Source organism: Bombina bombina, chromosome 1, assembly GCF_027579735.1.
Source record: "Bombina bombina isolate aBomBom1 chromosome 1, aBomBom1.pri, whole genome shotgun sequence".
Lineage (NCBI taxonomy): Eukaryota > Metazoa > Chordata > Amphibia > Anura > Bombinatoridae > Bombina > Bombina bombina.
In genome coordinates, this window is record NC_069499.1 from 653391155 (window position 1) to 653411663 (window position 20509).

Sequence of the window (20509 nt, forward strand, 5' to 3'; positions counted from 1 at the left end):
CATTGTGTAGAAGACCTGTTAAAGATGGGAGTGATACATCCAGTTCCAATAAGAGAACAAGGAATGGGATTTTATTCCAATCTGTTCATAGTTCCCAAAAAAGAGGGAACATTCAGACCAATTTTGGATCTAAAGATCCTAAACAAATTTCTCAGGGTACCATCGTTCAAAATGGAAACTATTCGAACGATCCTACCTACTATCCAGGAAAATCAATTTATGACTACCGTGGATTTAAAGGATGCGTACCTACATATTCCTATCCACAAGGAACATCATCAGTTCCTAAGGTTCGCTTTTCTGGACAAGCATTACCAGTTTGTGGCACTTCCATTTGGATTAGCCACTGCTCCAAGGATTTTCACAAAGGTACTAGGGTCCCTTCTAGCGGTTCTAAGACCAAGGGGCATTGCAGTAGTACCTTACTTGGACGACATCCTGATTCAAGCGTCGTCCCTGTCAAAAGCAAAGGCTCACACGGACATCGTCCTAGCCTTTCTCAGATCTCACGGATGGAAGGTGAACAAAGAAAAAAGTTCTCTGTCCCCGTCAACAAGAGTTCCCTTCTTGGGAACAATAATAGATTCCTTAGAAATGAGGATTTTTCTGACAGAGGTCAGAAAATCAAAACTTCTAAGCTCTTGTCAAGTACTTCATTCTGTTCCTCGTCCTTCCATAGCGCAGTGCATGGAAGTAATAGGATTGATGGTTGCAACAATGGACATAGTTCCTTTTGCACGAATTCATCTAAGACCATTACAACTGTGCATGCTCAGACAGTGGAATGGGGATTATACAGACTTGTCTCCGACGATTCAAGTAGATCAAAAGACCAGAGATTCACTCCGTTGGTGGCTGACCCTGGACAATCTGTCACAGGGAATGAGCTTCTGCAGACCAGAGTGGGTCATTGTCACGACCGACGCCAGCCTAGTGGGCTGGGGCGCGGTCTGGGAATCCCTGAAAGCTCAGGGTCTATGGTCTCGGGAAGAGTCTCTTCTCCCGATAAACATTCTGGAACTGAGAGCGATATTCAATGCTCTCAGAGCTTGGCCTCAACTAGCAAAGGCCAAATTCATAAGGTTTCAGTCAGACAACATGACGACCGTTGCATATATCAATCATCAGGGGGGAACAAGGAGTTCCCTGGCGATGAAAGAAGTGACCAAGATAATTCAATGGGCGGAGGATCACTCCTGCCACTTGTCTGCGATCCACATCCCAGGAGTGGAAAATTGGGAAGCGGATTTTCTGAGTCGTCAGACATTCCATCCGGGGGAGTGGGAACTCCATCTGGAAATCTTTGCCCAAATAACTCAATTATGGGGCATTCCAGACATGGATCTGATGGCGTCTCGTCAGAACTTCAAGGTTCCTTGCTACGGGTCCAGATCCAGGGATCCCAAGGCGACCCTAGTAGATGCACTAGTAGCACCTTGGACCTTCAACCTAGCTTATGTATTCCCACCGTTTCCTCTCATCCCCAGGCTGGTAGCCAGGATCAATCAGGAGAGGGCCTCGGTGATCTTGATAGCTCCTGCGTGGCCACGCAGGACTTGGTATGCAGACCTGGTGAATATGTCATCGGCTCCACCATGGAAGCTACCTTTGAGACAGGACCTTCTTGTTCAGGGTCCATTCGAACATCCGAATCTGGTTTCCCTCCAACTGACGGCTTGGAGATTGAACGCTTGATTTTATCAAAGCGTGGGTTTTCAGATTCTGTAATAGACACTCTGATTCAGGCTAGAAAGCCTGTAACTAGAAAAATTTACCATAAAATATGGAAAAAATTTATCTGTTGGTGTGAATCTAAAGGATTCCCATGGAACAAGATAAAAATTCCTAAGATTCTATCCTTTCTACAAGAAGGTTTGGAGAAAGGATTATCTGCAAGTTCTCTGAAGGGACAGATCTCTGCTTTATCTGTTTTACTTCACAAAAGACTGGCAGCTGTGCCAGATGTTCAAGCATTTGTTCAGGCTCTGGTTAGGATCAAGCCTGTTTACAGACCTTTGACTCCTCCCTGGAGTCTAAATCTAGTTCTTTCAGTTCTTCAAGGGGTTCCGTTTGAACCCTTACATTCCGTAGATATTAAGTTATTATCTTGGAAAGTTTTTTGTTTTTGGTTGCAATTTCTTCTGCTAGAAGAGTTTCAGAGTTATCTGCTCTGCAGTGTTCTCCGCCCTATCTTGTGTTCCATGCAGATAAGGTGGTTTTGCGTACTAAGCCTGGTTTTCTTCCGAAAGTTGTTTCCAACAAAAATATTAACCAGGAGATAGTTGTACCTTCTTTGTGTCCGAATCCAGTTTCAAAGAAGGAACGTTTGTTACACAATTTGGACGTAGTCCGTGCTCTAAAATTCTATTTAGAGGCTACTAAAGATTTCAGACAAACATCTTCCTTGTTTGTTGTTTATTCTGGTAAAAGGAGAGGTCAAAAAGCAACTTCTACCTCTCTTTCTTTTTGGCTTAAAAGCATTATCCGATTGGCTTATGAGACTGCCGGACGGCAGCCTCCTGAAAGAATCACAGCTCACTCCACTAGGGCTGTGGCTTCCACATGGGCCTTCAAGAACGAGGCTTCTGTTGATCAGATATGTAAGGCAGCGACTTGGTCTTCACTGCACACTTTTGCCAAATTTTACAAATTTGATACTTTTGCTTCTTCGGAGGCTATTTTTGGGAGAACGGTTTTGCAAGCCGTGGTGCCTTCCATTTAGGTGACCTGATTTGCTCCCTCCCTTCATCCGTGTCCTAAAGCTTTGGTATTGGTTCCCACAAGTAAGGATGACGCCGTGGACCGGACACACCAATGTTGGAGAAAACAGAATTTATGCTTACCTGATAAATTACTTTCTCAAAGGGTGTGTCCGGCCCACGGCCCGCCCTGGTTTTTTAATCAGGTCTGATGAATTATTTTCTCTAACTACAGTCACCACGGTATCATATGGTTTCTCCTATATATATTTCCTCCTGTCCGTCGGTCGAATGACTGGGGTGGGCGGAGCCTAGGAGGGATCATGTGACCAGCTTTGCTGGGACTCTTTGCCATTTCCTGTTGGGGAAGAGAATACCCCACAAGTAAGGATGACGCCGTGGACCGGACACACCGTTGGAGAAAGTAATTTATCAGGTAAGCATAAATTCTGTTTTTAAGAACAGATTATGAGCATTCTGACGCTTTGGTAGCCGTATCCGATATACCCTCACAACACTCTGAAGTGGGAGCGAGGGATTTGATGTCTGAGGGAGAAGTCTCTGATTCAGGAAGGGTTCCTCCCCAGACAGATTCAGATACATTGGCTTTTAAATTTAAACTAGAACACCTCCGTGTTTTACTTAGGGAGGTATTAGCTACTCTGGATGACTGTGACCCTTTGGTGATCCCAGAGAAATTGTGTAAAAGGGACAAGTACCTAGAGGTCCCTGTTTACACGGATGCGTTTCCGGTCCCTAAGAGGATTGCGAATATCGTTACTAGGGAGTGGGATAGGCCAGGTGTCCCTTTTGTCCCCTCTCCTGTTTTTAAGAAAATGTTCCCCATATCTGACCCCATGCGGGACTCGTGGCAGACGGTCCCTAAGGTGGAGGGGGCTGTTTCTACACTAGCTAAACGCACAACCATACCAATTGAAGACAGTTGTGCTTTTAAAGACCCTATGGATAAAAAATTAGAGGATTTACTTAAGAAAATTTTTGTTCAACAAGGTTTTCTTCTCCAACCTATTGCCTGCATTATTCCTGTAACTACTGCAGCTGCTTTCTGGTTTGAGGCGCTGGAAGACTCGCTCCAGATGAAGACCTCATATTAGGAAATTATGGATAGAATTAAGGCTCTAAAGCTAGCTAATTCTTTTATCACTGACGCCGCTTTCCAAATAGCTAAGTTAGCGGCGAAAAAAAAAAAAAAATAATAAAAATAAAATAAAATTCAGGTTTCGCCATTTTGGCGCGCAGGACGCTATGGCTAAAGTCCTGGTCGGACGATGTGTCGTCTAAATCCAAGCTTTTGAACATTCCTTTCAAAGGGAAGACCCTATTCGGGCCTGAATTGAAAGAGATTATTTCAGTTATCACCGGGGGAAAAGGCCATGCTCTCCCTCAGGACAAAGCCTTTAAAACAAAGAACAAAGCTAATTTTCGTTCCTTTTGCAACTTCAGGAACGGCCCCGCTTCATCCTCTCCGGCTGCAAAGCAAGAGGGTAACGCTTCACAGCCCAAGGCAAACTGGAAACCTTACCAGGGCTGGAATAAGGGTAAACGGGTGAAAAAGCCTGCAGCTGCCACCAAGACAGCATGAAGGGGTAGCCCCCGATCCGGGACCGGATCTAGTAGGGGGCAGACTCTCTCTCTTCGCTCAGGCCTGGGTAAGAGATGTAGACGATCCTTGGGCATTAGAGATTGTAGCCCAGGGACACCTTCTAGAATTCAAGGACTCCCCTCCAAGGGGAAGGTTCCACATTTCTCGTCTGTCTACAGATCAGACAAAGAAAGAGGCGTTTTTTACGCTGTGTAGAAGATCTACATACAATGGGAGTGATCCACCCAGTTCCAATTGCAGAACAAGGGCTGGGGTTTTACTCAAACCTGTTTGTGGTTCCCAAAAAAAGAAGGAACTTTCAGACCAATCCTGGATCTCAAAATTCTAAACAAATTCCTCAGAGTCCCATCATTCAAGATGGAGACCATTCGGACAATCTTGCCAATGATCCAGGAGGGTCAATATATGACTACCGTGGATCTAAAGGATGCGTATCTGCACATTCCTATCCACAAAGATCATCACCAGTTTCTCAGGTTCGCCTTTCTGGACAAGCATTTTCAGTTTGTGGCTCTTCCTTTCGGGTTGGCCACTGCTCCCAGAATTTTCACAAAGGTGCTAGGGTCCCTCCTGGCGGTTCTAAGCCCGCGGGGCATAGCAGTGGCGCCTTACCTAGACAACATCTTAATTCAGGCGTCAACTTTCCAAAGAACCAAGTCTCACACGGAGTTTGTATTGGCCTTTCTGAGGTCTCACGGGTGGAAGGTGAACATCAAAAAGAGTTCTCTCTCCCCCCTCACAAGAGTTCCATTCCTAGGAACCCTGATAGACTCGGTAGAAATGAAAATATTTCTGATGGAGGTCAGAAAGCTAAAACGCTTAACTACTTGCCAAGCTCTTTATTCCATTCCTCGGCCATCTGTGGCTCAGTGCATGGAGACAATCGGACTAATGGTTACGGCAATGGACATAGTCCCTTTTGCTCGGATACACCTCAGACCACTGCAACTATGCATGCTCAAACAGTGGAATGGGGATTATGCAGATTTGTCTTCTCAAATTCAGTTGGACTAGGAGACCAGAGATTCTCTTCTCTGGTGGTTGTCTCAGGATCACCTGTCTCGAAGAATATGTTTCCGCAGGCCAGAGTGGATCATCGTAACGACCGACGCCAGTCTGTTAGGCTGGGGTGCGGTCTGTGACTCCCTGAAAGCTCAGGGCTTATGGTCTCTGGAAGAAACTCTTCTCCCGATAAACATTCTGGAACTGAGGGCGATATTCAACGCTCTTCAGGCATGGCCCGTCAGAACACCAAGCTTCCTCTCTACGGGTCCAGGTCCCGGGATCCCAAGGCGGTATTGATAGATGCTCTAGCAGCGCCTTGGTCCTTCAATCTGGCTTATGTTTGTCCACTGTTTCCTCTCCTCCCGCGTCTGGTTGCCAGAATCAAGCAGGAGAAGGCTTCGGTGATTCTGATAGCGCCTGCATGGCCACGCAGGACTTGGTATGCAGACCTAGTGGACATGTCATCTGTCCCACCATGGACACTGCCAATGAGGCAGGATCTTCTAATACAGGGTCCGTTCAAGCATCCAAATTTAGTTTCTCTACGTCTGACTGCTTGGAGATTGAACGCTTAATTCTATCAAAGCGTGGGTTCTCTGAGTCAGTTATAGATACTCTGATTCAGGCTAGAAAGCCTGTCACCAGGAAAATCTACCATAAGATATGGCGGAAATATCTTTGTTGGTGTGAATCCAAGGGTTACTCATGGAGTAAGATTAGGATTCCCAGGATATTGTCCTTTCTCCAAGGAGGACTGGAGAAACTATTGTCAGCTAGTTCCTTAAAAGGACAAATATCTGCTTTGTCTATCCTATTACACAAGCGTCTGGCAGAGGTACCAGACATTCAAGCGTTTGCTCAGGCTTTAGTCAGAATCAAGCCTGTCTATAAACCTGTGGCTCCGCCATGGAGTTTGAATCTAGTTCTTTCAGTTCTTCAAGGGGTTCCGTTTGAACCTTTATATTCCATAGACATTAAGTTGTTATCTTGGAAAGTTTTGTTTTTGATAGCTATCTCTTCTGCTCGAAGAGTTTCAGAATTATCTGCCTTACAGTGTGATTCACCTTACCTGGTGTTCCACGCAGATAAGGTAGTTTTGCGTACCAAGCCTGGTTTTCTTCCTAAAGTCGTTTCTAACAAGAATATTAACCAGGAAATAGTTGTTCCTTCTCTGTGTCCTAATCCATCTTCGAAGAAGGAACGTCTATTACACAATCTTGATGTAGTTCGTGCTTTAAAGTTCTATTTACAAGCAACTATGGATTTCAGACAAACATTTTCCTTGTTTGTTATCTATTCTGGTAAGAGGAGAGGTCAGAAAGCGACTGCTACCTCTCTTTCCTTTTGGCTGAAAAGCATCATCCGTTTGGCTTATGAGACTACGGGCCAGCAGCCTCCTGAAAGAATTACTGCTCATTCTACCAGAGCAGTGGCTTCCACATGGGCTTTCAAAAATGAGGCTTCTGTTGAACAGATTTGTAAGGCAGCGACTTGGTCTTCACTGCATACTTTTGCCAAATTTTACAAATTCGATACTTTTGCTTCTTCGGAGGCTATTTTTGGGAGAAAGGTTTTGCAAGCAGTGGTGCCTTCCGTTTAGGTTACCTGTCTTGTTCCCTCCCTTCATCCGTGTCCTAAAGCTTTGGTATTGGTATCCCACAAGTAAAGGATGAATCCGTGGGCTGGATACACCTTGCAAGAGAAAACAGAATTTATGCTTACCTGATAAATTACTTTCTCTTGCGGTGTATCCAGTCCACGGCCCGCCCTGGCATTTAAGTCAGGTAAAATTTTTTTTGTTTAAACTACAGTCACCACTGCACCCTATGGTTTTTCCTTTTTCTTCCTAACCTTTGGTCGAATGACTGGGGGTGGAGCTAGAGGGGGAGCTATATGGACAGCTTTGCTGTGTGCTCTCTTTGCTACTTCCTGTAGGGAATGAGAATATCCCACAAGTAAAGGATGAATCCGTGGACTGGATACACCGCAAGAGAAAGTAATTTATCAGGTAAGCATAAATTCTGTTTTTCTTCATTCTCTTGGTATCTTTATTTGAAAAGCAAGAATGTAAGTTTAGATGCCGGACCATTTTTGGTGAACAACCTGGGTTGTTCTTGCTGATTGGTGGATAAATTCACCCACCAATAAACAAGCTCTGTCCAGGGTCTGAACCAAAAAGATAGCCTAGATGCCTTATTTTTCAAATAAAGATGGCAAGAGAACGAAAAAAAATGATAATAGGAGTAAATTAGAAAGTTGCTTAAAATTGCCTACTCTCTCTGAATCGCAAAAGAAAAAATTTGGGTTCAGTGCCCCTTTTAGTTTCTTCAGCTCAATTATGTGGCACATGCTTTGATTTTTGTTTTTATCAAATTCTGACAATGTTTCTTTGTGTACAAATGAATCTACTGTTTTACCCTCTCAGTCTATTGCAGAAGGCATTCTCACAGCAATTAAAGATTCTATTGCTGCAGCCATAGAGAAGGCCCTGACTGCTATACCACCTTCAATTAAACATAAAAGGTCTGCACGTTTTACCTACTTCTAGTGATTTATTTGCTGACGAACATAATACCGACATATCTTCTAATAAGGATTCATCTGATTCTGATACAGAAGTTGATAAATATTCCTTTTCTCCAACATAGGTGTGTCCGGTCCACGGCGTCATCCTTACTTGTGGGGATATTCTCTTCCCCAACAGGAAATGGCAAAGAGCCCAGCAAAGCTGGTCACATGATCCCTCCTAGGCTCCGCCTACCCCAGTCATTCTCTTTGCCGTTGTACAGGCAACATCTCCACGGAGATGGCTTAGAGTTTTTTAGTGTTTAACTGTAGTTTTTCATTATTCAATCAAGAGTTTGTTATTTTCAAATAGTGCTGGTACGTACTATTTACTCAGAAACAGAAAAGAGATGAAGAATTCTGTTTGTATGAGGAAAATGATTTTAGCAACCGTAACTAAAATCCATGGCTGTTCCACACAGGACTGTTGAGAGCATTAACTTCAGTTGGGGGAACAGTTTGCAGTCCTTTGCTGCTTGAGGTATGACACATTCTAACAAGACGATGTAATGCTGGAAGCTGTCATTTTCCCTATGGGATCCGGTAAGCCATGTTTATTACGATTGTAAATAAGGGCTTCACAAGGGCTTATTTAGACTGTAGACATTTTTTGGGCTAAATCGATTGATTTGCAAGCCGTGGTGCCTTCCATTTAGGTGACCTGATTTGCTCCCTCCCTTCATCCGTGTCCTAAAGCTTTGGTATTGGTTCCCACAAGTAAGGATGACGCCGTGGACCGGACACACCTATGTTGGAGAAAACAGAATTTATGTTTACCTGATAAATTTCTTTCTCCAACGGTGTGTCCGGTCCACGGCCCGCCCTGGTTTTTTAATCAGGTCTGATAATTTATTTTCTTTAACTACAGTCACCACGGTACCATATGGTTTCTCCTATGCTATTATTCCTCCTTAACGTCGGTCGAATGACTGGGGTAGGCGGAGCCTAGGAGGGATCATGTGACCAGCTTTGCTGGGCTCTTTGCCATTTCCTGTTGGGGAAGAGAATATCCCCACAAGTAAGGATGACGCCGTGGACCGGACACACCGTTGGAGAAAGAAATTTATCAGGTAAACATAAATTCTGTTTTTTATTTAAAATTGAAAATATTCACTCTTTTAAAGGAAGTTTTATGCACTTTAGGGATACAAAAATCTAATCCTTCTGATGACAAACCATGTAGTCATTTAAATTCAGTGTATAAAACTGTCAATCTCCCTAAAGGTTTTTCCTATTCCGGACGCTGTCTCCAATATGATTGCTAAAGAATTGTCTAAACCAGGTACTTCTTTTAACCCAGGGCTCGACAAACCCAGGAGCCTGGTAGCCACTGGCTCCTAGAATTTTACCCCTGGCTCCTAACTTTTTGGGTTATTCTCCATATGTCTATATACAAATCCAACGGTCTGGCTCCTAAAACTATGCCTGGTTCCTAAATATTCTTACTGGCTCCTAATTTTTAAACACATTTGTCAAGCACAACCCTTCTTCACGGTTTAAAAGATTATATCCTTTACCAATTGCCAATTTAGAGCTTTGGGAAACAGCCCCCATAGCTGATGGTGCCATTTCTACTCTTGCCAAACATACTACTATTCCTTTGGAAGACAGTACCTCTTTTAAAGACCCTTTAGTTAGAAAAACTGAATCTTATGATAGAAGGGCATATTTACATACTGGCTATATTCTTAGACCAGCCATTTCTATTGCTGACTTTGCTGCTGCTTCTACATTTTGGTAGTCTAGCCTTGCTCAGCAGTTATTTTCAGATCCTTAATTTTCCAACTTTCTTCTTTTATTTCAACATGCAAATCATTTTATTTGCGATGCATTATTTGATATCATGAAAATCAACATTTTAAACCGTCTAGCTATTCTTACTAGAAGAGCTTTATGAATTACATTATGGAATGCTGATATGGTGTCTAAAACGAGATTACTATCTTTTTTAAGGAAAGAGTCTATTTTCCACTAGATTTTATTATTTCCACTATTACTGGAGGCCCTCAAGACAAAAAGTCTAAGGGGAAATGTAAGGCTCCCAATCGTTTTAGTTCCTTTTGTTAGAATAGAGGACAGAAAACTGCCCCCTCCCCTAAAGCCACTGACTCTAACTGGAGACCTTCTTCAAATTGGAATAAATCCAAACAATATAAGAAATAGAATCCAGCCCCTAAGCCAGCATAAAGGTGCGGCACCCAACACAGTTTTTCTGGTAGGGAGCATACTGAAACACTTTTTTGGTCAGAATCTCTCCTAAATTTGTGGGTTCAGAATATAATTTCTCAGGGATATTGAATTGGATTCAGAATAAGACCTAGTATGGGAAGATTTTTTTTTCTCACCCTTATCCCAAGTCACCTGATAAAAGCCCAAGCATTTCTGAAATGTGTTTCAGATGTGGAACTCATGAGTAATTGTCCCAGTTCCCTTACAGTAACAGTGGATGGGTTTTTATTCAAATCTATTTATTGTACCCAAAAAGGAAAATTTATTCAGACCAATTTTGGATCTGAAAACTTTAAATCTATTTGTAAGTGCGACGATTAAGCCTATCCACCTAGCCATCACAATGGGGAGGGTGTGGTCATGAAGGTGTTAATAGCATGCAGCTTCAGGTTCCCTGAAATCTTTATCTCTACAAAGGACATAAAGGGACACCAAATTAACCTACAAATCCTGCCTACACCAACCCAGCTTAAAGGGACACTGAACCCTAATGTTTTCTTTTGTGATTCAGATAGAGCATGCAATTTTAAGCAACTTTCTAATTTACTCCTATTATCAATTTTTCTTCGTTCTTTTGCTATCTTTATTTGAAAATGAAGGCTTCTAAGTATTTTTATTAGTTCAGTACTCTGGACAGCACTTTTTTTTTATTGGTGGATGAATGTATCACCAATCAGCAAGAACAACCCAGGTTGTTCACCACAAATGGGCCGACATCTAAACTTACATTTCAAATAAAGATACCAAGAGACTGAAGAAAATTTGATAATCGGATTAAATTAGAAAGTTGCTTAAAATTTCATGCTCTATCTGAATCGCGAAAGACAAAATTTGGGTTTAGTGGCCCTTTCACACTGGCTGACAACACCAATAATTTTAAATTAAAAGGGTGTATTGGAAACCCAATAACTCACACAATTAACGCCTAGATTTAGAGTTCTGCGTTAGCCGTCCAAACCAGCGTTAGGGGGTCCTAACGCTGGTTTTGGCCGCCCGCTGGTATTTAGAGTCAGTCAGGAAAGGGTCTAACGCTCACTTTCCAGCCGTGACTTTTCCATACCGCAGATCCCCTTACGTCAATTGCGTATCCTATCTTTTCAATGGGATCTTTCTAACGCTGGTATTTAGAGTCTTGGCTGAAGTGAGCGTTAGAGCTCTGACAAGACTCCAGCCGCAGAAAAAAGTCAGGAGTCAAGAGCTTTATGGGCTAACTAACACAGGTTCATAAAGCTCTTAACTACTTTGCTCTAAAGTACACTAACGCCCATAAACTACCTATGTACCCCTAAACAGAGGTCCCCCCACATCTCCGCCACTCTAATAATTTTTTTTAACCCCTAATCTGCCGAACGCACCCTGCCGCAACCTACATTATCCCTATGTACCCCTAATCTGCTGCCCCTAACATCGCCGACCCCTATATTATATTTATTACCCCCTAATCTGCTCCCCCCCAACGTCGCCGCTACCTACCTACACTTATTAACCCCTAATCTGCCCTCCCTAACATCGCCGACACCTAACTTCAAGTATTAACCCCTAATCTGCCGACGGACCTCGCCGCTACTCTAATAAATGTATTAACCCCTAAAGCTAAGTCTAACACTAACACCCCTCTAAGTTAAATATAATTTTTTTTTTTTGGGGCGCCCGGAATAATGATCACAAGCAGCCCCCGTAACAAAAATTTTGCTTCCAAAATCTCTTGATATCGATTCCGCACCACAGCCCCCTAAAAGGAGGCCATGATGTGCCAAGCACGGCACAAGCCCTTTTTAAGTTAAATATAATTTTTATCTAACAAAATAAATTAACTCTTATTAAATAAATTAGTCCTATTTAAAGCTAAATACTTACCTGTAAAATAAACCCTAATATAGGTACAATATAACGAATAATTATTTTGTAGCTATTTTAGGATTTATATTTATTTTACAGGCAACTTTGTATTTATTTTAACTAGGTACAATAGCTATTAAATAGTTAATAACTATTTAATAGCTACCTAGTTAAAATTACAAAATTACCTGTAAAATAAATCCTAACCTAAGTTACAATTAAACCTAACACTACACTTTCAAATTAATTAACTAAACTATCTTCAATTATCTACAATTAAATCAACTAAACTAAATTACAAAAAAAACAACATACTAAATTGCAAAAAATAAAGATTACCAGAATTTTAAACTAATTACACCTACTCTAAGCCTCCTAAAAAAATAACAAAGCCCCCAAAATAAAAAAAATGCCCTACCCTATTCTAAAATTAAAATAGAAAAGCTCTTTTACCTTACCAGCCCTTAAAAGGGCCTTTTGCGGGGCATGCCCCAAAGAAAAACAGCTCTTTTGCATTTAAATAAACATACAATACCCCCCAACATTACAACCCACCACCCACATACCCCTAATCTAACCCAAACACCCCTTAAAAAAACCTAACACTAAGCCCCTGAAGATCTCCCTACCTTATCTTCACCACGCCGGGTATCGCCGATCCGTCCAGAAGAGGGTCCGAAGTCTTCATCCTATCCGGCAAGAAGAGGCCCAGAAGAGGGTCCGAAGTCTTCATCCTATCCGGCAAGAAGAGGACATCCGGACCGGTAGACATGTTCATCCAGGCGGCGTCTTCTATCTTCATCCATCCGGCGCGGAGCGGGACAATCTTGAAGCAGCCGACGTGGATCCATCCTCTTCTTCCGGCGACTCCCGACGAATGAAGGTTCCTTTAAGTGACGTCATCAAAGATGGCGTCCCTCGAATTCCGATTGGCTGATAGGATTCTATCAGCCAATCGGAATTAAGGTAGGAAAAATCCGATTGGCTGATCCAATCAGCCAATCAGATTAAACTCTCATTCTATTGGCTGTTCTGATCAGTATATTATAGTTTGGATGTCTGGTTGTTTTAGTAGCGAAGGGTCATACGTCCATGATTTCTGTCTATTTGTGTCTATAAATCCCTTTAGCTGCATCTGTACTATGGAGTGGTCTGACCATACTGAAGTGTGAATAGACAAGGAGATTAAGTTGGGTATCAGAGTTTGACTGATATATATATAGTCCAATTTGGTATATATTTTATGTGCGGGTGAATAATATGTATAGTCATTAGTCTGGCCATAAAGTGTCGTCCAAGTGTCCATTATATTGTGTGTCTCTAGCTCTTCTCTAATCAACGTAGTTATGGAATTGAGTCGTCTTTGTTTGTTAGTAAGTCTGGTATTGTTAGTGTCCCGTAATATCTTTAAGTTTACATTAAAGTCTCCTGCCACTATCAATAAAGATTGGGACCATTGAGTTAGTAAATGTGAAAGCTTATTGAAAAAATCGTGTTGCTGCTCATTAGGTGCATAGATGTTGCAAAGTGTTAATTGTGTTCCCTGAATATTTCCTCTCAATATGAGATATCTGCCCTCTTTATCTCTAATCACCTCTTCTTTAGTGAATTGGACAGAATTGTGGATGAGTATCGATACCCCTCTCTTTTTTTTATCAGTTGTGGCGTGAAAGCGTTACATAAAATGTTTGTCCCAAAATTTAGGATATTGATTATGAGTGAAGTGTGTCTCCTGCAAAAATATGATTTTAGGTTTCATGTTGTTATATTGAGTGAGTGCAGCTTTCCTCTTCACATTGGTGTTTAGACCTCTTACATTGTGTGATATTATCTGTAGTCTAGAATACATTCAAACTTATTCCCCCCCCCCATCACATACCTGTACAATAGTTTCTTTTTTGATTCCTGACTGACTGTTGCCTTCTTCAGGCCATCTCTAGCATGGAGACACTTTCTAGACCACTGCTCGATGGTACTTAAAATGAAAACATAAAAACATACATTAAACAAGAACACAATTTTAAGAAAAAAAATACTTCAGAATACTTTCTATACATCTGCATTAGCACTACTTTCTAACTAAGTGTGCATTTAAGATGCATATTTCAACATTTGGAGATCAACAATTGAATAAGTAGCTCTAATAGGCTTAGAGTGCCCGAGTATCTAGATGCCAGTGGCATCTATATGAAGAGCGAATCTATAATGTTCTATAATTAACTCTCTGCTCCTCTTTAGCTAACAAATCGAACCCATCATGGTCCCACCGTTCTATGGCAGGATCTCTTCATCTTCTGGGGCTGTAAACACTATTAACTATATATCCCATTATACCTCTTATACAGCCTCCCCACGTGTAAATCCCAGCGAACCCACACTAATGTTCTGGTCAAAGTCTTGGGTTTTGTGTTCAACTCTCTCCCCTGAGAGAAAGGGAAACTTTTAGAAAGCCACTACCAGCTCTCAAAGTCATAAAGAACTTTCACGGTTTCTGCTTCCTCTTGGAAACTTTCGTCCAACGTCCATTTTGAATTGTTCCTTTTGAAAGCTGTGGTCGCCCTTTGGTGTTGTCTTGGGAATTTTCTGGAAGTTCCGGACAGTCCAGCTTTAATAATTGGCAGAGACCTGGGATGTCTTGTTTCTCTTTAATGGTGAAAGTGCTGCCTTCATGATGTACATGTAGGGCAAAGGGGAATCCCCATCTGTACATGGTCTGTTTTTTCCTCAATAGTTGTGTCAACGGACGGAGGGCATATCTCTTCTGTAATGTTTTGATACAAAGGTCTTTATAGAATTGTATAATTGAACCTTTAAATTTGAAAGTTGGATTCTTCCTTGTCGCCGACATGATCTCTTCTTTTTCTTGGAAGCGAAAGTTTCACTATTACGTCTCTCGGGAGTTCTGCATCTCTAGATTTTGCTCTTAGAGCTCTATGAGCCCTTTCCAGCTGGAATTTCCCCTCTGAGGACGAGCCTGTGATGACTTGAAATAGTTGAAGCAGGTAGTCACCAGCGCTGCCGCAATAATTGTTTCTGGGATACCCTTCATACGAATATTACACCTCCGACTCCTGTTTTCAAGGTCCTCTAATTTGTCATTAATATCCGCCAATTCTTGCTGATGTTCAGTTAGATGCCGATTGTTGTTAGTAATATCCTCCTCCATTGTTTCTTCTTTTTCTTCCAGAGCTTCTAACCTGGTACCCAGTTCCGAAATAACTTTTCAGTGAGACTATTTGTAACAGTGCTCTGGAGAGTATCCATCTTTTCCCACATTTTATCAAAAATTGAGGTTATATCTTGCTTGTAGACAAGATTCTTGATATCAGATTTAGTGATAGGTATATTACTGCTTCCTGTAGGAATTGTAGCTATGTCCTCTTCCATCTCTCCCTCAGTTACATCTTCACCCCTTTCTAGTAGCTTATCTCCCTTCTGAGGTTTAAAGTAAATGCTGGCCGCTGATGGCTTATTTGTGTTACCTGGTTTGCTCTGTCTTCTAATTGACATGGTGTAAGTTATTAGATGGAGCAATCTAGTGCTTTCTCTTAAGTGTATCCAGTCCACGGATCATCCATTACTTGTGGGATATTCTCCTTCCCAACAGGAAGTTGCAAGAGGATCACCCACAGCAGAGCTGCTATATAGCTCCTCCCCTCACTGCCATATCCAGTCATTCTCTTGCAACTCTAAACTAAGATGGAGGTCGTAAGAGAACTGTGGTGTTTTATACTTAGTTTATTTCTTCAATCAAAAGTTTGTTATTTTTAAATGGTACCGGAGTGTACTGTTTATCTCAGGCAGTATTTAGAAGAAGAATCTGCCTGCGTTTTCTATGATCTTAGCAGAAGTAACTAAGATCCTTTGCTGTTCTCACATATTCTGAGGAGTGAGGTAACTTCAGAGGGGGAATAGCGTGCAGGTTTTCCTGTAATAAGGTATGTGCAGTTAAAACATTTTTCTAGGGATGGAATTTGCTAGAAAATGCTGCTGATACCGAAGTAATGTAAGTAAAGCCTTAAATGCACTGATAGCGACTGGTATCAGGCTTATTAATAGAGATACATACTCTTATAAAAGTGTATTTTAAAATGTTTGCTGGCATGTTTAATCGTTTTTTTACATATGTTTGGTGATAAAACTTATTGGGGCCTAGTTTTTTCCACATGGCTGGCTTGAATTTTGCCTAGAAACAGTTCCCTGAGGCTTCCCACTGTTGTAATATGAGTGGGAGGGGCCTATTTTAGCGTTTTTTTGCAAAGCAAAAATTACAGACACAGACATCCAGCTTCTTCCTGCATGATCCAGGACTTCTCTGAAGGGTTCAAAAGGCTTCAAAAGTCGTATTGAGGGAGGTAAAAAGCCACAGTAGAGCTGTGGCAGTTGTTGTGACTGTTTAAAAAATGTTTTTGTCATTTGTTATTCCGTTTTTGGTATTAAGGGGTTAATCATCCATTTGCAAGTGGGTGCAATGCTCTGCTAACTTATTACATACACTGTAAAAATTTCGTTAGTGTAACTGCATTTTTTCACTGTTATTTCAAAATTTGGGAAAATTTGTGTTTCTTAAAGGCGCAGTAACGTTTTTTATATTGCTTGTAAACTTGTTTTAAAGTGTTTTCCAAGCTTGCTAATCTCATTGCTAGTCTGTTTAAACATGTCTGACACACAGGAACCTACTTGTTCATTATGTTTGAAAGCCATGGTGGAGCCCCATAGGAGAATGCGTACTAAATGTATTGATTTCACCTTAAACAGTAAAGATCAGTCTTTATCTATAAAAGAATTATCACCAGAGGGTTCTGTCGAGGGGGAAGTTATGCCGACTAACTCTCCCCACGTGTCAGACCCTTCGCCTCCCGCTCAGGGGACGCACGCTAATATGGCGCCAATTACATCAGGGACGCCCATAGCGATTACCTTGCAGGACATGTCTGCAATTATGAATAATACCCTGTCGGAGGTATTATCTAGATTGCCTGAATTAAGAGGCAAGCGCGATAGCTCTTGGGTTAGGAGAGATACAGAGCGCGCAAATGCTGTTAGAGCCATGTCTGATACTGCGTCACAGTATGCAAAACATGAGGACGGAGAGCTTCAGTCTGTGGGTGACATCTCTGACTCGGGGAAACCTGATTCAGAGATTTCTAATTTTAAATTTAAGCTTGAGAACCTCCGTGTATTGCTTGGGGAGGTATTAGCTGCTCTGAATGACTGTAACACAGTTGCAATTCCAGAGAAATTGTGTAGGCTGGATAGATACTATGTGGTGCCGGTGTGTACTGACGTTTTTCCTATACCTAAAAGGCTTACAGAAATTATTAGCAAGGAGTGGGATAGACCCGGTGTGCCCTTTTCCCCACCTCCTATATTTAGAAAAATGTTTACAATAGACGCCACTACACGGGAATTATGGCAGACGGTCCCTAAGGTGGAGGGAGCAGTTTCTACTTTAGCAAAGCGTACCACTATCCCGGTTGAGGACAGTTGTGCTTTTTCAGATCCAATGGATAAAAAATTGGAGGGTTACCTTAAGAAAATGTTTATTCAACAAGGTTTTATTTTACAGCCACTTGCATGCATTGCGGCATTCTGGTTTGAGGCCCTGGAAGAGACCATCTAGACAGCTCCATTGAATGAAATTATTGACAAGCTTAGAACGCTTAAGCTAGCTAACTCATTTGTTTCTGATGCCTTTGTTCATTTGACTAAACTAACGGCTAAGAATTCCGGATTCGCCATCCAGGCGCGTAGGGCGCTATGGCTTGAATCCTGGTCAGCTGACGTGACTTCAAAGTCTAAATTACTCAACATTCCTTTCAAGGGGCAGACCTTATTCGGGCCTGGCTTGAAGGAAATTATTGCTGACATTACTGGAGGCAAGGGTCATACCCTTCCTCAGGACAGGGCCAAATCAAAGGCCAAACAGTCTAATTTTCGTGCCTTTCGAAATTTCAAGGCAGGAGCAGCATCAACTTCCTCCGCTTCAAAACAAGAGGGAACTGTTGCTCATTCCAGACAGGCCTGGAAACCTAACCAGTCCTGGAACAAGGGCAAGCAGGCCAGAAAGCCTGCTGCTGCCTCCAAGACAGCATGAAGGAACGGTCCCCTATCCGGAAACGGATCTAGTGGGGGGCAGACTTTCTCTCTTCGCCCAGGCGTGGGCAAGAGATGTTCAGGATATACCTGGGCGTTGGAGATCATATCTCAGGGATATCTTCTGGACTTCAAAGCTTCTCCTCCACAAGGGAGATTTCATCTTTCAAGGTTATCAGCAAACCAGATAAAGAAAGAGGCATTCCTAAGCTGTGTGCAAGACCTCCTAGTAATGGGAGTGATCCATCCAGTTCCGCGGACGGAACAGGGACAGGGATTTTATTCAAATCTGTTTGTGGTTCCCAAGAAAGAGGGAACCTTCAGACCAATCTTGGATCTAAAGATCTTAAACAAGTTCTTCAGAGTTCCATCATTCAAAATGGAAATTATTCGGACCATCCTACCCATGATCCAAGAGGGTCAGTACATGACCACAGTGGACTTAAAGGATGCCTACCTTCACATACCGATTCACAAAGATCATCATCGGTTCCTAAGGTTTGCCTTTCTAGACAGGCATTACCAATTTGTAGCTCTTCCCTTCGGGTTGGCCACTGCCCCGAGAATTTTTAAAAAGGTTCTGGGCTCACTTCTGGCGGTTCTAAGACCGCGAGGCATAGCGGTGGCTCCGTATCTAGACGACATCCTGATACAGGCGTCAAGCTTTCAAATTGCCAAGTCTCATACAGAGATAGTTCTGGCATTTCTGAGGTCGCATGGGTGGAAAGTGAACGTGGAAAAGAGTTCTCTATCACCACTCACAAGAGTCTCCTTCCTAGGAACTCTTATAGATTCTGTAGAGATGAAAATTTACCTGACGGAGTCCAGGTAATCAAAACTTCTAAATGCTTGCCGTGTCCTTCATTCCATTCCACGCCCGTCAGTGGCTCAGTGCATGGAAGTAATCGGCTTAATGGTAGCGGCAATAGACATAGTGCCATTTGCGCGCCTGCATCTCAGACCGCTGCAATTATGCATGCTAAGTCAGTGGAATGGGGATTACTCAGATTTGTCCCCTCTACTAAATCTGGATCAAGAGACTAGAGATTCTCTTCTCTGGTGGCTTTCTCTGGTCCATCTGTCCAAGGGTATGACCATTCACAGGCCAGATTGGACGATTGTAACAGATGCCAGCCTTCTAGGTTGGGGCGCAGTCTGGAACTCCCTGAAGGCTCAGGGATCGTGGACTCAGGAGGAGAAACTCCTCCCAATAAATATTCTGGAGTTAAGAGCAATATTCAATGCTCTTCTAGCTTGGCCTCAGTTAGCAACACTGAGGTTCATCAGATTTCAGTCGGACAACATCACGACTGTGGCTTACATCAACCATCAAGGGGGAACCAGGAGTTCCCTAGCGATGTTAGAAGTCTCAAAGATAATTCGCTGGGCAGAGTCTCACTCTTGCCACCTGTCATCGATCCACATCCCAGGCATAGAGAACTGGAAGGCGGATTTTCTAAGTCGTCAGACTTTTCATCCGGGGGAGTGGGAACTCCATCCGGAGGTGTTTGCTCAACTGGTCCATCGTTGGGGCAAACCATAACTGGATCTCATGGCGTCTCGCCAGAACGCCAAGCTTCCTTGTTACGGATCCAGGTCCAGGGACCCGGGAGCAACGCTGATAGATGCTCTAGCAGCTCCTTGGTTCTTCAACCTGGCCTATGTGTTTCCACCGTTTCCTCTGCTCCCTCGACTGATTGCCAAAATCAAACAGGAGAGAGCATCAGTGATTCTGATAGCGCCTGCGTGGCCACGCAGAACCTGGTATGCAGACCTAGTGGACATGTCATCTCTTCCACCATGGACTCTGCCTCTGAGGCAGGACCTTCTAATACAAGGTCCTTTCAATCACCCAAATCTAATTTCTCTGAGACTGACTGCATGGAGATTGAACGCTTGATTCTATCAAGGCGTGGCTTTTCCGAGTCAGTCATTGATACCTTAATACAGGCTCGGAAGCCTGTCACCAGGAAAATCTACCATAAGATATGGCGTTAATATCTTTATTGGTGTGAATCCAAGAGTTACTCATGGAGTAAGGTTAGGATTCCTAGGATATTGTCCTTTCTCCAAGAGGGTTTGGACAAAGGCTTATCAGCTAGTTCTTTAAAAGGACAGATCTCTGCTCTGTCTATTCTTTTGCACAAGCGTCTGGCAGAAGTTCCAGACGTCCAGGCATTTTGTCAGGCTTTGGTTAGGATTAAGCCTGTGTTTAAAACTGTTGCTCCCCCGTGGAGCTTAAACTTGGTTCTTAAAGTTCTTCAGGGAGTTCCGTTTGAACCCCTTCATTCCATTGATATTAAACTTTTATCTTGGAAAGTTCTGTTTTTGATGGCTATTTCCTCGGCTCGAAGAGTCTCTGAGTTATCTGCCTTACATTGTGATTCTCCTTATCTGATTTTTCATTCAGACAAGGTAGTTCTGCGTACCAAACCTGGGTTTTTACCTAAGG

The 20509-nt window shown here is 42.6% G+C and overlaps 1 protein-coding gene and 1 non-coding gene across 2 annotated transcripts in view; one reads left to right on the plus strand and one right to left on the minus strand.

Annotated features, from left to right (window-relative positions):
• The window catches only part of STAG2 (stromal antigen 2), an 848979-nt gene that overhangs the window by 108295 nt on the left and 720175 nt on the right, over positions 1 to 20509 (plus strand). The window lies entirely within an intron of this gene.
• Positions 11765 to 11899, minus strand: LOC128646119 (U11 spliceosomal RNA). The gene has a single exon (XR_008400194.1). It is a non-coding gene; the product is annotated as a U11 spliceosomal RNA (small nuclear RNA).